Source organism: Neofelis nebulosa, chromosome 10 (assembly GCF_028018385.1).
Source record: "Neofelis nebulosa isolate mNeoNeb1 chromosome 10, mNeoNeb1.pri, whole genome shotgun sequence".
Taxonomy (NCBI): domain Eukaryota; kingdom Metazoa; phylum Chordata; class Mammalia; order Carnivora; family Felidae; genus Neofelis; species Neofelis nebulosa.
This window is the reverse complement of record NC_080791.1, coordinates 87,935,035-87,949,136: the sequence shown is the minus strand read 5'-3', so window position 1 is coordinate 87,949,136 and position 14,102 is coordinate 87,935,035. Positions and strand designations below refer to the sequence as shown.

Genomic DNA, 14,102 nt, shown 5'->3' with positions numbered 1-14,102 from the left:
AGAGAAAATGTTGCAATCTTGGGGTAGGCAACAATTTCTTAGGTACAAAATAAACAGCATAAATTGTAAAATAAAAAACTGATAAGGGGCACCTGGATGGTTCAGTCGATTAAGCGTCTGACTCTTCATTTCAGTCCAGGTCATGATCTCACAGTTTGTGGGTTCAAGACCTGCAGTGTAGGGCTCTGGGCTGACAGCACAGAGCCTTCTTGGGATCCTCTGTCTCCCTCTCTCTCTGCTCCTCCCCCACGAGCTCTCTCTATCTCTCTGTCTCTCAAAAATAAATTTTTTTTTAGATTTTTTTTTTGTTTATTTATTTTTGACAGAGAGAGAGAGAGAGAGAGACAGAGCATGAGAGGGGGGAGGGGCAGAGAGAGAGGGAGACACAGAATCCAAAGCAGGATCCAGGCTCTGAGCTGTCAGCACAGAGCCCCACGCGGGGCTCGAACTCACAGACTGCGAGATCATGACCTGAGCAGGAGTCCCACGCTCAACCCACTGAGCCACCCAGGCGCCCCTCAAAAATATTTTTTTAATTGATAAAATAAACTTTGTAAACATTTTAGCATTTTGCTCTTCAAAAATACCATTAAGAGAATGAAAAGGTGGGGCGCCTGGGTAGCTCATTTGGTTAAGCATCTGACTTTGGCTGAGGTCATGATCTCCCAGATGGTTCAAGCCCCACATCAGGCTCTATGCTGACAGCTCAGAGCCTGGAACTAGCTTCATATTCTATGTCTCCCTCTCTCTCTCTCTCTGCCCCTTCCTGGTTCGTGCTCGCTCTCTCTCTCTCTCTCTCTCTCTCTCTCAAAAATAAATAAACATTAAAAAATAAAACGAAGGGGCACCTGAGTGCCTCAGTCGGTTGAGCGTACGACTTCGGCTCAGGTCATGATCTCACAGTTCGTGGGTTCGAGCCCGGTGTCGGGCTCCGTGCTGACAGCTCAGAGCCTGGAGCCTGTTTCAGACTCTGTGTCTCCCTCTCTCTCTCTCTGCCCCTCTCCCATTCGTGCTCTGTCTCTCTCCCTCTCTCTGTCAATAATAAATAAACACTAAAAAAAAAAATGTTTTTAATAAATAAATAAATAAATAAATAAATAAATAAATAAAATGAAAAGGCAAGGTACAAACTGGGAGAAAATACTTACAAAACATGTATCTGATAAAGGACTTGTATCCTGAATATATAAAGAATTCTTACCACTCAAAAATACAGGACAACTCAACTAAAATGGGAAAAAGATTTGAATAGACACTAGCTAAAGAAGATATATAATGGGAGACAACTCAGCAATAAGTAGTTACTGATATATGCAGTGTAAATGGATCTCAAAAGCATTGCTTTATTTATTTTTTCAAAAGCATTGCTTTAAGTGAAAGAAGCCAAACACAACATATTGATAAATTTTTATCCATTCATTATTCCTTTCTGACTGTCTGATGTACTTCTATAGCAGAAACAAGATATATTTAAAATTATTTCTTACAATTATAAAATTGGAATAATTCCCATGTACCTACATCACAGGATTTGTTGTAAAAATAAAACAGAACAGTACCTGTCACATAGTAAATGCTATGTAAATGGTCACAATTATTATTTACATGTTCATATTCTAAGAACTAATTATTGGATTAACAAAAAGTCAAAATGTTCAATTTGCCAAATTTATCTTAAAGGAGTGTGATTTTTGTTTGTTTTTTAAAAAATTGTTTTTTTAATGTTTATTTTTGAGAGAGAGAGAGAGAGAGAGCACAAGCAAAGGAGGGGCAGAGAGAGAGGGAGACACAGAATCCAAAGCAGGCTGTTAGCACAGAGTCCAATGCAGGGCTCTAACTCACAAGCCATGAGATCATGAGCCGAGCGGAAGTCAGAGGCTCAACCCACGGAGCCACCCAGGCACCCCTTAAAGGAGTGTGATTTTTGTAGCAAATGTGGAGTCAAGATATCTGGGAACTGTCAATCCTACTATTAGTAATAAGTAGTCAAATGAGATAGCAGAATCAGGGAACTGGGGACATGGAAGGAAAGACTTTTCTAGATGGATGAAAGGAAATCCAGAGAAAGAAAGCCACAATGGCAAACCAGAAATCATGACCCGTAGCTCACAGTCCCTGTCCAGGGTTCTTTTCCAGAATGCTATGCCATGGATAAAAAGGCTTTTTTTTTTTTTTTTTTTTTTTTTTTTTAAGTGCTTCAGAAAAGCCAAACACTTTACACACAAGAGGTAGTGTGAGCACTATATTTGGGCAAATAAAGTCCAAAACTGCTTATCATTTCCCCTGATGGAAATGACAACTGGCAAAAGCCAGATGCCTTGTGATCTGAAAGGTAATGGGACCCGGCTCACTAGATCTCCTGTTATTTCTGACGGAATCCTCCCAGCTATTACACCTTGGAAAAATATTAACGTGTTCAGCCAACAAAGACAAATTCAGAAGAAGCGGCAGCAAGTTCTGCTATACGTTGTACTGCCACCTGATATTCAAATGCGCTCTTCTGAGCTGTGTCTAATGTCAGCATCATTTTTTTAAAGAGACATATCAATTTCAGTGAAGGTTTTTATTTCACGTTCCCCATTCTTCACTGCCTGGACTAGGGAAAGGAAAAAAAAAAAAGGATTACCAGCTACATTACTTTTTAATTTAATGCCCTTGAGTCAGGGCAATAGCAACAGCAATGAGGCATGATAGAGATTTCAGGGAGGACGGCAAATGGAGAACAGTTGTTAGTACAGCATCTTCCATGAATATTGGTCGCAGCGGCTGTCTCGGCCATCATTCTCTCAAGGTAATGCCTTGCTTCCCATTGTCATTGTATCTCAGAATCAAATTATTTGAATTCCAGACACATCGACAGCACACTGAAGGGCCCCTGCCAATTTTTGCAGCTCGCTTGGAAAAGAGCATCATGAAGCATTACTCATTTATACGACTCCCAGGCTCCTGTTGTAAATTCCGTGCGCAGGACTGCCTCCAGGTGCGGCCCTTCAGCTTAGCTCTCTAATCCTGTAACCCTTTACCACCAACTCCCTCCCATAAACGTGTGCGAAAAAATCCCCAGGCCAGGTCTTCTCCCTCTTTGAGCTTCTGTTCCTGCAGATGGGAGTCCGGACTGCCAGGGCTGGCCTGGACACAGAAGCCAGCTCTGTCACCTCAGTCAGGCCTGGGGGTGAGAGCCCCGAATCACAGCACACTGAACCGTCCCCCACAGCCGCCTTGCCTACATTTTCATACAGAGAAAGTCTGGCTAAAATTAACAACTGTCCTACAATGGTGAAGCAGCCGATGACGGCTCATCTCTTGTTGGAAGATGAGGAAGCCATTAGCAAGGGTGTTTTTGAAGATCTTCTTGTGTGTGTGACTTAGGAAAAATCTTACACCACAAATTTAAAGGAATGTAATGTGTATCATTCTAAATCTTGTACATGTTTCATATATGCATGTAGGTATGCATATATACATGCATATTTAACTCAAAAAAAATACACCAAAATTAAGTGATCATTTTAATTTTTTTCTTCTCCATAGTTTCCTAAATTTTCTAAAACAAACAGGTATTGCTTTTATGTTCAGGAAAACAAATGGTGTTTATAGAGGAAATTTTGATCAAGGATGTTTTTTTAAACAAAAGGACTATTTCCAAAAGGTTCACTACCCAGTCCGCCCGTAAGCCTCCTACATAGGAGAGCGGCCACAAGGGGGCTCTCTAAGCACAAATCTGGGGTTCTAGTTAAGCTGTGCCGCAGGACCAACAGTGGCCATATTAGTCCAGTCAGATTCTCTCCCCGAATTGACCCATACAGGAAAAAATAGCAAAAGCAGAAGAGAAAGAGGAAGGAGAGAGGGAAAGGATGAGTTACTTGCCTAGCGGAAGTGTGGTCTGCTGAAAAAGCAATCAAGAACTTGGTAGGTGGAGCTGCCTTAGGCCCTGGGCTAGTTTTGCATTCCCGCGTTCTGCCTTGGAGGCTCACAATTTCTGTTTTCCCATGAGATCTTGGTCGTCAGTCTTCCTGGGTATCTGGGAGACAGGCTCATGGTCAAGAATCCTGTTTTCCTAAGTACCTTGGGTTATCCTTATAACAATCTATGTGGGAGCCAGATTATATTTTGATTCTTTTAATCTCACAAAACAGGAATCTCAGGCTACCAAAACCGTGACACCAGGCAAATGTGTCTCACAGGTCATTTTATTCCTTATCAAGTACACTCTCCAAAGCAGGGCCACCACCAGCTCATACAGCATTTTACACAAATTTGAAAAAGCTACCCCTTCTTCAAGTAAAGTTATATTAAAGGGCGCCTGATTGGCTTAGTCAGTAGAGCATGTGACTCTTGCAACTCTTTTTTTTTTTGTTTATTTATTTATTTTTGTGTGAGAAAGAGAGAGAGAGAGAGAGAGAGAATCCGAGCAGGTTCCACACTGTCATTGAGGAGCCTGATGCAAGGCTCTATCTCAAGAACAGTGAGATCATGATCTGAGCCAAAACGAAGAGTTGGCCGTTTAACCAACTGAGCCACCTGGGCACCCCAAGCAAGTGACTCTTGATCTCAGGGTTGTGAGTTCGAGTCCCGTGTTGGGGGTAGAGTTTACTTTTTCTTTTAAAAAAAATTTTTTTTTAATGTTTATTTTATTTTTGACAGAGAGAGACAGAGCATGAGCAGGGGAGGGGCAGAGAGAGAGGGGGACACAGAATCTGAAGCAGGCTCCAGGCTCTGAGCTGTCAGCACAGAGCCCGACGTGGGGCTCGAACTCATAGACCGCAAGATCATGACCTGAGCCAATGTCGGACACAACCGACTGAGCCACCCAGGCGCCCCTAGAGTTTACTTTTTCTAAAAAAGTTATATATTAATTGCTTCTCAACAATAACAATTACTAAAGAAAAAGTTATTCTATATAAATTATACAAGTAAATGATTCACCTTAAAATAATAGAAAATTCAAATGTTTATAATATTAGAAGCATAAAGTCATTTGGGTCCAATAATTTGTCATAAAATAGACATCTCTCCTTGGTAGAAATAATTGTTCTTGACAGTTTCAATGATTACTTTTTGTATAGCTCATATTTTATAGAAATGATCGTCAGATTGGTAGTTTTTCGTACTGCATTGTGAACTTTACGTTGGTTCTAACATACTTAATTTTGAGATGCCACATTATTCACCGATATTGATATTTGGCAAAATTAATTGTACCTTGAAAATTTCACTTATTTGGAAATGGATCAAGTAAGTTATTGCCACAAAAACACTGCAATATTTTACTGGGAGATAGTAGTTTTTTTTTTAATGTGTATTTATTTATTTTGAGAGAGAGAGCATGAGCGGGCAGGGGCAGAGAGAGAAGAGAGAGAGAATCCTAGGCAGATTCCACGCTCAGTACAGAGTCTATAGCAGGGCTTGATCTCATGACCCTGAGATCATGACCTGAGCCAAAATAAAGAGTTGGACACTCAACTGACTGAGCCACCCAGAAGCCCCAAAGAGATTGTGTTAAAAGCACAATTTTATTTTATTTATTTCTTTTCTTTTTTTTATTAAAAAATTTTAATTTAAATCCAAGTTTAGTTAACATACAGTGTAATAATGTTTTCAGGAATAGAATCTAGTGATTCATCTCTTACATATAACACCCAGTGCTCATCCCAACAAGTGTCCTCCTTACTGCCCATCACCCATTTAGCCCATCCCCCCACTGAACCCCCTGCCAGCAACCCTCAGTTTGTTTTCTGTATTTAAGAGTCTCTTATGGTTTGTCTCTCTCTCTGTTTTTATCTTATTTTTGCTTCCCTTCCCCTGTGTTGATCTGTTTTGTTTCTTATGAGTAAAATCATATGATATTTGTCTTTCTCTAACTGACTTATTTCGTTTAGCATAATACACTCTAGTTTCATCCACGTTGTTGAAAATGGCAAGATGTCATTCTTTTTGATCGCCGAGTAATACTCCATTGTGTATATATACCACATCTTCTTTATCCATTCATCAGTCAATGGACATTTGGGCTCTTTCCATACTTTGGCTATTATCAGTAGTGCTTCTATAAACGTTGGAGTGCATGTGCCCCTTTGAATCAGCATTTTTGTATCCTTTGGATAAATACCTAGTAGTACAATTGCTGAGTCATAGGGCAGTTCTATTTTTAATTTTTTGAGGAACCTCCACACTGTTTTCTAGAGTGACTGTACCAGTTTGCATTCTAGAAGGACAGTTTTAGGTTGTTAGTTCTTTATACGTTGATGAGGAATGTCTAAAATTCCTTAATATGTTCATCAGTCAATTTCAGTTGTACATGTTCACCCAGCTTTGGTACTTCATATTGATAGTAATTCTTCAAATCATATACGATATATAGAACCTTGCTGCTCTAAACACCCAAGATCAGGGCATCAGGAGCTTGTCGGAAATGCAGAATCTCAGGTCTTACCCCAAAATTACTGAATCAGAATTTGTATGTTCATAAGATCCCCGGGTGCTCTGTATGCACATAAAAATTTGAGAAGTACTAATCTAGCATCCTGAAAAAAAATGACATTCTTCAGCAGTATACGCCTTTCTTGTTAATGTTATTGTTACCAATATAGGAAACAAAAGAGGGGCACCTGGGTGGCTCAGTCAGTTAAGCGTCCAACTTTGGGTCAGGTCATTATCTCACGGTTTGTGGGTTCGAGCCCCGCGTCAGGCTCTGTGCTGACAGCTCAGAGCCTGGAGCCTGCTTTGGATTCGGTGTCTCCTTCTCTCTCTGCCCATCCCCCGCTCACGTTCTGTCTCTCCCTCTCTCTCAAAAATAAGTAAACATAAAAAAATTAAAAAGAAAAAAAAAGAAACAGATTTTGGACTATAGGTGGATTGATTATGGAAATAACATTTGAAATGAATCTTCCTCCCTTCTCTGATATTTTTACATTGGAGAAGCTGGGGTCATTGTGAAGAAACTGCCATCTATTTAACATCAATATCTTTCTGTAATTATCATAAATTAACTTTTCTTGAATGTCCTCTTAGCTTATTATCTGCTTTCAAGGGATTGATATTCATTGACTTTGGGTTCCTGGCTAATTTTGCTTATGTAATAAGTAGTTTCCATTATCCCCAAGGGGATGTGTTCCAAGACCTTCCAGTGGATGCCTGAAGCCACAATACTGAACCCTGTATACACTATGTTTTTTCCTTACATACATACTTAAAATAAAGTTTAATTTATTAGTTAGGCACAATTAAGAGATTAATAACTAACAATAAAATAGAACGATTGTAACGATATTCTATACTAAAAGTTATGTGACTGGTCTCTCTCTCTCTATCTTACTGAATTAACTGTACTTACCCTTCCTTTTGTGATAATATGAGATGATAAATGCCTAGTGATGAGATGAAGTGAGGTGAATGACGTAGGCGTTGTGATGCAGCATGAAGCTACTGTTGACCTCATGATGAGTTGGAAGGAGGGTCATATGCTTCCAGGTCACAGCTGACTATAGGGAACTGAAACACAGAAAGTAAAACCAAGGATAAGGAGGGATTACTGTAACATTAATTTGATCTTCACTCTAAATTAGTCCTGAGTAATGCATCTTAAAGAGGATATTTTCAAAAGTACATTTCTGATTTGTATTTTTAGAATCTACGCTTTTATGCATATCATCAATACGCACTGCATACTCCCCCTAATTAAGTTTTAGTAGCAAGATGGCGTCTACTCAGTTTCCCCATCTCCTTTTCAACAATGATTTTAAGTTTTATGTTCCATAAATGCATTTTCAATATACGCCAACATTTGGTTGAAGCAGAAAGAGTAATTATATGATATCTTGGATGATATAAAAAATCCAGTGCTGTCAAAATAAATTTTTCCTGCATCATTCAATACCAAATGTAAAGAAGATGCAGAACAAACAATATACAATGCCCTAGAAAATACTGAGGATCTTCTGTAGGAGCCATTATGTTCTCTCTGCATACTTGCGGCATTGCTATATCCAATTTCTCTTTGGAATCAGGCTTTATAAATAGTCTTTGGAAAATACATATATGCTTTCTTTTGTTTTGTCATCTACTGGATAACCCCTTTGTCCAAATATTCGTATATTTACTTTTTGGAAATCCACAAATCTAGCAATATTATCTGTTCTACATGGCTTTTGCCAGTTGTACCTAAAATAATCAAGTAATATTTGCATTTCATACCTTTTTCAAAAGTAACATATTCATTGCATCTACAATAATTTTAATAGTTTGGTTTTATGTTTCCTGCCCTAAAAAACGTGTAACATTATTTGCTTTTTTTTTAAAATTTTTTTAACGTTTATTTATTTTTGAGACAGAGAGAGACAGAGCATGAACGGGGGAGGGTCAGAGAGAGGGAGACACAGAATCTGAAACCGCTTAACCGACTGAGCCACCCAGGCGCCCCCATTATTTGCTTTTTAAAAAATGTTTATTTATTTTTGAGAGAGAGTGCAAGCAGGGGAAGGGCAGAGAGAGAGGGGGAGGCAGAGAATCCCAAGCAGGCTCCGCGCCGACAGTGCAGAGCCTGACCTGGGGCTCACACTCATGAACCATGTGATCATGACCTGAGCTGAAATCAAGAATCAGACACTTAACCAACTGAGCCACACAGGTGCCCCACGTTATATGTTAATCAATGTGCCATTGTGTTATAAAATTTTGTATCATTTCTGCCAAAGAAAGACAATTCTCATCAAAGTACTTGTAGTTTCCTGGATGATTTCTCTAGATGTTGCCTTACCAAAAGTATGTGCTCCCAGTATGGCTTCTCATTTGAATAGTATCTTTGCCTGCATCTCTCTCAATATACTATCCCTAAACCATATTTCAACTTTGAATTCTTAACACTATTGTTGAAATGCATTTTATCTTCCGTTTATTAGTTATATGTGATATGTACCTGCCAATCCTTGTGCACACTTTCATTACTCAGTTGATATTTTTTTCCATCTCTGAAGAATTTGTAATATAAATAAAATACGGAAATCACTGAGATAGAATAATATGGAGTTTTTGATCATTAGTTAGAATTTATAAGTACATAATTTCCGAAAACTTCCTACCAGTGCTAATTTGTTAAATTTGACAAAATCTGATGAAAACTTGATGAAATTTAATGAAAATAAATTTAATGAAAAATTAAATTCCTTATGTAAGATAGACAAATTGTAACTACATTATTGTTAATATTCAAAGTTTTAAAATACTCAAATTACATAGCCATGTACCTGGATAGGCAATATCCAGTTTAATGTTTTCTTTTTCGCTTCCATTTTTCTTCAAAACTAACCAGTTAAGCTTGGCATAAATACTGATAGTAAATTCACATCCTAACCCACCAGTCTTTGTCCCCCCTCCCCCTAGTCCATCTTTTCCAAAAATGTATTCAATGATCTAAACTATTCTTTGTGATTTTCTTCTGTTTTCTGATTCTGAAATTAATTTTTAAAACTCTTTCATAGTATCTGAGCAAAAAATCAATAGTGAGTTTTATTTTAGAACTTACATGTATATAACATACAAAATACACAGCTATCAAGCTGCTAAATACTATCAAGTGAATATTCTTACTAACAGGATATCCATAACAATAAGCAATCGCTATTATGTAATTACCAGATCGTTAAATAGTAATCTCTATCTTATGTGTATATCATTTATTTTGTAGATTATTTGAGCATGTGTAGCTTGATGGTGATTCATATAGTTGTGAAAGTCCTCGTAGATTTACGTTGGGAACTCAGCAATGCCTTTTGAGTACAGCAAATAAAACAGCAGATGATGTGATACAAGGTGAAACATTAAATTCGCTGGTGCACTAATATCAATGGGATTTGTCTTTAAATACTCACCTATCAGCCTATCAATTAGAAAAGCAGTTTCTTGTTTAGAAGCAGAAATATTTTTAGATGACATTAGATCTGTTGGTTTTGATTACTGACTCATTTTTCCTTTGTGCGTGGAAGCTGAACAAAATACATTAATCCTCTTCAAACAAGACACTTGACTGCCATCTGCTGGCAAATTGTAATAAACATACAAGTCACCCATCTTTGCGATAAGCAATATTAATAAACACACTAAATTTTGCAGAATAATAAAGACATCTGATGTGAATGGAGCCCTGTGGACGAGGAGTGTGGTGCCCAACCGTAATAATCGTAGGTGGCTACTCCGAACCCAACTCTACCTAGATTTTGTTCTCTTTGCTTTCAAACTTCTGCCAAAGGAGGAAAATTCCAATTGTAAAAACATTCTTGGGGCCCAATCTGGTGTTGCTCATTCATATTGCTGGTGGAAAAACACGGGAGGGGGATACAACCTACAATTCAACTTCTACAGAAAGGCCCCTCACTCCAGCAAGTCAGACAAGGAGTTCAGGATTTCCATCACTAATCCCAGGACACAGGGCAGAGTTGTACTTGGTCTCCTCACGACTAAGACCACTGGCGCTACAGGGGGGTAAAGGGTGGGGGTGGGAATGAGGGAGGGGCTGGGCCCAGGCAAAACATCAAAGGGGAAAGCCTCTCCCTAAAATTAGGGATGGGCCAGCAGATTCCGTGAACAAAAGAACTTTAAGTGGGGGTTGAGGATGGTGAGGGAGCTTTACAAGTCTTCAGTGCAGTTAAAAGCATCTTGCTAGAAAAGGGGAACAGGACCTCTGGTGTGCTTTGCTTAGAAACAATGGTCATAAATCCATTAATATTTTCTATTCACAGAAGAAGACAAATTGTTAAATGACAAGGTGGAAAGAAACTCCCATTACACAATCCTATGTTCCTAAAGTAAAATACTGAGCGAGTCTATGTTCTTTGCTGCTCAAACAGAAAAACTAAATATTACCAATAACAAATATAGGGCAGAAAGTAGCCCCAGTACTTGGCTCATAATGAGCATTTATTTGTTGAATGAGAAAAGTTCTACTCCAAAGTTACTCCCAAACAAGTCAAGTAAGTGCAGAGCATGCAGAATTGGGGAAAGTGGGGAAGGATTTCAGGAGGAGGTGTTAACTGAGTTAGGTCTTAACAAGGAGGCAGAACGTTAGCTTAGTGGGCAGAGAAGGAAAGAAAGGACATTCCAGGTAGAGATAAGAGTCACGGCAAGACCCACCAAGCAGAGGAGAAGCAGGAACATCCAGGAGGGAATGTCAGGAGAGCACGGTGACAGTGTCTAGTGAAGAAGCAGGGTCTGGCAGGGACCACTGGACCTGGTGACCTTTGGGGGTGGGCATGAACGCCAGATTGCAAGGGAGGATAATGAGTGAGTAGGAGAGGAGGGAGGGGAGGGAATAGAGGAGGAAGTTAATTAGGCTACCCTCTCTCTTTTGTTAACTTTTTACTGTACAAATATATATATATATATATGTACAATAAATACATATATACAATATATATACTATATATATATATTTATTTTGTGTGTGTGTGTATATATATATATATATATATATATATATATATATACATATATATATAATATATATAATCCCCCCAGCATTTAGGGGGACCTCGGCCTCCAGGGCTTCCCTGCAGTTTTGCACTCACTAGTGGGTGCCACTGGAGGGCGAAGACTGCAGAACTCAGTTGGTCCAAAGATAGAACCTACCATCCACATTGAGATAACAAGAGCAGAACATGGCCAGCCGACATATGTTGCCAAACCTCCTTTCCAAGACCCACACTGACTTCTTCTTCCAGGGGTCCATGTTTCCCCACAGAGATAGGATTCAGTAAGGATATATTTGACTTCATTAAATAGTCCCTGAACTCTGACCTCCTGTTGGCCCTCATCTGGCCTGAGAACCTCTCTCCTGGGTGTTCTATGGCTAGGACCGACTCATAGATAAGGTTGGGCACACCTGGGGCTCCAATCCACAAAGAGAGAGAAAACACTGGATAGAAAGTGAATATAAGGAGCCATCTGCAACAAAATCAAAGCCAGGCTGTTGACAGTGGGAACTGCAGGACAAACCTGGAGAGGGAAGCCAGATTGGGAGCGGACCCTGGTGGCCACAGATTCGCCTTTTCTTTGGGTCCCAACCACTCACTGGTTTTCCTGCCACTGACATTCTGACTGCACAAGGGCACTGCCCAGCCTTCCTATTCTCTTAATTCCTTGGAAAGCATCTGAGACAAGACTGGAAAGTTCAAATAGGGGCTTCACAAATGCTAGAGTAAAATAAAAACTCGAAGCAACATGGGTTAGAAATAAGACCGCGAAGTTACAGAGACCACAGAATCCAGAGGGGAAGTGAAACTCACTTCAAGATCACTAGAATCCACATGAAGTTTCTGATGCCTTAGATCCAAAAGTGAAAAAAGAAACCCAGCAGAGAAACAGCAGGATGCCGTGGTTAAGGGACCAGACCAAGGAGCCAGATGGCCTGGGTTCATGCTCCAGCTCTAACAGTTGTGTGTGACCTTTGGCAAAGATCTAATCCCTGGCAGCCTCAGTTTCCCCGTCTTAAAAACAAAGGTGATACCAGTGTTTACAGCATAGAGTTTGTATGGGGATTAATTAATCTACGTAAAGCATTTATGACAGTCTTTGTCTCACAGCAGGTGTTAAGTAAGATTGGAATTTTGTTAGGGTGATTTTGGACATGCTCAATGTGACTAAGGGAAGAGAAGAAATGGAGCCCACCAGGGAGATAGGCAAGGAGGCAGGCATGAGATGGGGAGGCAGAAATGAGACACAGGAGACGGCAGCTACCAGGAAGGATGGAGGAATGAGAGAAAAACGAAATATAGGGTGGGATGGGGGTGGGGCAGAGGAAACATTCAGGTAAGAAAGACTTGAGATGGGAAACCCAGCAAGAGACCCACACTTTCCAGAGCCCGGCTGTCCACTAGACTCCCCATCCTTCCCACTGGGTAAGAAATCCTGGGACTAAGGGATGTGCTCCCCCACCCTGTGTCTCCCCACCCCACCCCACTGGCCGCTTAAGACCCTGGAATTCCCTGTCCAAACTGCAGGAACCCCACTGCCAGGCTCTGGGCTCTTCTAGCCACAGCGACCCCGGCCCTCCATACAGACTGCCCCCAGGTAAGCACACCCCTAGGCTCACAGGTGGCTAAGGGGCAGCTATTTACAAGAGGGTGTGGACAGAGAGCTCTAACGCTGGGGCTGAGGTGACCGTAGGTATGCTTGGGGGGGCCCCTCACGGTGCCCGATGGGACTGGGGGCGGGGCGTCCCTGAGGAAGGGAGGGGTCTCCCATTACCGAGAGAATGTCCCTTCCCCTTCCTTTGAGGTCTGATAACCTTCGTGCTGACGAAGAGATGATGCTCCTTCCCCGTCAGTGTTCAAGTCAGACCCGTCCTGAATCTCCCCAGTTAACCCAGTGGCGCCCCAAAACAGGGCCGGGGTCTGTGGTAGACTCGGGAAGCTAAGGGAAACGACAGCGGGGAAACCAGAATCCAGGTAACCTGCTTTCCAGGGCGCAGTTTCCCGCTGGGGCTCGGGTTTGCGCGCAGGTGTCCGCGGGCCCGGGCGTCAAGGCCGCCCCCGGTGGAGGCGCCGGGCCCCCGCTGCGGCACCCACCCCACCCCCGGCGCACAAGGCCAGGCTGCCCCCTCCCACCTCATAAAACTCCCGGCTTCGGCCTTTCAGGCGGTGAGCCGAGCCTTTTTGCGAGGACGCCGCGGAGGTAACGCAGCCCGGCTGTTACACCGATGGGCGACTTTAAGCGCCCGGCTCTTGGGGGGTCGGGGTGGGGGGAGCTCCTGGCCGCGGCCCTGGCGCTGCAGGCTTCCGCCAGCGTGGCGCCGCAGGAGTCCGGGAGGCGCCGGCGCCCGGCGTCCAGGACCGCGGTTCCCCGGGCGGCACTGGGCGGACCGCAGCGCCGGGACGAGCGCCGCCAGCGCCACCTGCTGGCCGGCGCCAATCCCTTGGTCCGGGAGAAGTGGGGAAACAGACCGGGACCGGAGGGCGCAGGGCTTTCAGCGACGCGGGAGCCTAGCTTGACATCTGAAAGGCCCCGGCAGAGGGGTGATGGTATCAAACAGTGCCTGGGAGCGGGGACTCAAGCCCGGGGAGAAGCTCATCCAATTTCCCTCTCTTTGCCGCCCGGAGGTTGGTGGGCGGGCG

The 14,102-nt window shown here is 42.1% G+C and overlaps 1 long non-coding RNA gene across 1 annotated transcript; it reads right to left on the bottom strand.

Annotated features, from left to right (window-relative positions):
* Positions 1 to 2,622: 2,622 nt before the first annotated feature.
* On the bottom strand, positions 2,623 to 13,847 carry LOC131487678 (uncharacterized). Its single transcript, XR_009249880.1, has 3 exons — positions 13,596 to 13,847; positions 7,334 to 7,491; positions 2,623 to 4,021 (listed from the first exon to the last, which is right to left on the bottom strand). It is a non-coding gene; the product is annotated as an uncharacterized LOC131487678 (long non-coding RNA).
* Between the last annotated feature and the right edge of the window lie 255 nt (positions 13,848 to 14,102).